This window comes from Cupressus sempervirens, chromosome 3, assembly GCF_028749045.1.
Source record: "Cupressus sempervirens isolate cs-2001-9-10 chromosome 3, ASM2874904v1, whole genome shotgun sequence".
Lineage (NCBI taxonomy): Eukaryota > Viridiplantae > Streptophyta > Pinopsida > Cupressales > Cupressaceae > Cupressus > Cupressus sempervirens.
This window is the reverse complement of record NC_143120.1, coordinates 381,459,826-381,462,420: the sequence shown is the minus strand read 5'-3', so window position 1 is coordinate 381,462,420 and position 2,595 is coordinate 381,459,826. Positions and strand designations below refer to the sequence as shown.

The following is a 2,595-nucleotide window of genomic DNA, read 5'->3' as shown; positions in this document are numbered from 1 at the left end:
TCTTCATTTTTATGTTTTATAATGTTTTTTCATATCGTGGTATAGTTTTAAAGGCATGTGGAGTCTTTTATTTGAAGTTTGTGTAAAAGTTGTAAAAATTGCAAAAAATGCAATAAAAGTTGTCATGCAACTTTTTGCATTTTTTCTTGCAATCTGGAAGTGTAACAAACATGGAAGAATGAATGTGTAAGGTCAAGATTTGTGACCTATAAATTGATTATCTTCAACCTAGTCCGGGGTTGGAATAGTACTGTATGAATTTGGAATGAAATGGCAATCCTTTTGGTGGGAAAATCCTTACTCTTGTTGATTTTGTCTTCATCCCACCATAACATATACATACATACATATATACATACATACATGTATATATACATACATATACATACATGCATATATACATACATATACATACACACACACAAACACATATATACATACATACATACATACATACATACATATACATACATACATACATACATACATGCATGCATACATACATCTGCATATGCAATTTTATCACCTCATTTAACTAACTTTATTTTCAAATGAAAATTTAGGAGCTAAAATATTGGAATCATACAAAAGAATCATGGAGGAAAGTCCAAATTAGAACCAATATCTGTAGTCTAATAGGTTCAATCAATTACAACTAAGATGCAAAAGAAAGTCCTATGGTTCAATGCATAGCTAAATTTATGTTTGGCCTTTTGGATGAGATTTGGGGCAAACCAATTTGATGAGAGAGACCCAAAAGAGAGGAAGAGCAAGAGCTCCTTCTTCAATTGGTGGTATTTTGGTTTATGTAGTGGCTTATTTGCATTGGTTCCTATGATCATGTACATTCAAGAAAACGTTGAGTGGGGTTTAGGTTTTTCTCTCCCAACTATGGCCATGTCTATTGCTCTTACTCTATTCCTCTTTGGAACAAAGATGTACCGACATAAAATACCTTATACCAGTCTAGTAACTCAGATTGTCCAAGTTTTTTTTGTAGCAATTTTCAAGTGGAATGTATGGTCATTCTTAATAAGGCTATTTATATGGTATTCAAGGATTAAAGGATGAAAAGAGAAGACTTTTTCCCTCAAATCAATTTAGACAAATCTCATATATACATGTTCTTGCAATTTGGAAGAGTTCATTCATAATTTCATATAGTTACATTTCTATTTAGTTTTAGGTTTGATCAGCTTTGCTTCTTTTTAAAATGCATTTCACAAGCTTAGGAAAATGCTCCTAAGAACATTTGGTGTTGTTCTGTAGGTTTCTTGACAAAGCTACAATTGCAACAAATTGGGACCATGAGAACAAAAAAAATATTGATTGGAGGGTATGTACAACTACACAAGTTGAAGAGGTCAAGCTTGTTCTAAGACTAACACCTATTTGGATGAATTTTTTGAAATATGGTGTTATTTGTGCACAAACACCAACTTTTTTTATAAAATAAGCGAGCACAATGGATAGAAGGATCACTGGAGACTTTGAAATACCCACATCAAACTTGCAGAGCTTGATCAGCCTAACTGTCCTAGTGCTTTTACCTATGTATGATTGAATCTTTATCCCACTGACTAGAAGCATAAGTTGAAATGAGTGTGGTATAACTCATTTATAGAGAATAACATTTGGTATGTTTATTTTTGTCATTTATATGACTGTTGCAGCAATGACATAAATAAAAAGGCTTCAAGCAACAAGAGAATATGGAATGATAGACCTGCCCCAATTGACAATTTCACCAAGTATTTTGTGGTTGCTTCCTCAATACATCCTATTTGGTATTTTAGATGTGTTCACCTATTTAGGCTTGCAAGAATTATTTTATGATCAGATGCTTGACTCAATGAGAAGCCTTGGGTGGCCCTCTATTTGAGCATTTTTGGAGTTGGTAGCTTCCTCAACAACATTCTTATTCCTATTATTGAGGAACTCAGTAGCATAATTATGGGACTAAATTGGTTTACAAAATACTTAAATAGATCTCATTTGGACTACTTCTACTGGCTTTTGGCTGCACTCAATGCACTCTTCTTGTGTATCTATATCTCTTTTTCCAGGAGCTTCATTTACAAGCAAGAAGAAAGAAATGTTTGGAAAGATGGAGAGATATCCTGATCATTGAACATCACTCACATAAATATTCTATGATAATCTCTTCAACTTTGTTAGATATTAGTATATAAGTACATAAAGACTCCATACTTGTAACGCCCCGCCAAGGGATCCAAAGAATAAACCTAAAGTTTGGTAGCATTTTTTAATTTTTAAATAGACATGGAAGTAAAACCATATACAACTTATGCATAATAACAAAAAAAAAAACAAAAGTACAAGTGAAAGTAAACATAACACACATAACAGGTTACATTCTTCATGGATCTTTTAACGTTGTATCACATCTAATTTATCTATTCATCTAACATCACATCCTCATGAAATAATAATGATAAGTCCAATGTTTATACATTACATTTCTAAATGCACAATCATCCACTGTACATGTCACAAGGTATGAAAGGCTTAAAAGAATATAAATATGTGAAATAAAGTATATCATCATTCTAATTCTCATCCATGATGCAATAA

The 2,595-nt window shown here is 32.2% G+C and overlaps 1 pseudogene; it reads left to right on the top strand.

The window, feature by feature from the left end:
- The first annotated feature begins 717 nt into the window (after positions 1-717).
- Positions 718-2,124, top strand: LOC149566598 (protein NRT1/ PTR FAMILY 5.4 pseudogene; annotated as a pseudogene).
- Positions 2,125-2,595: the final 471 nt, after the last annotated feature.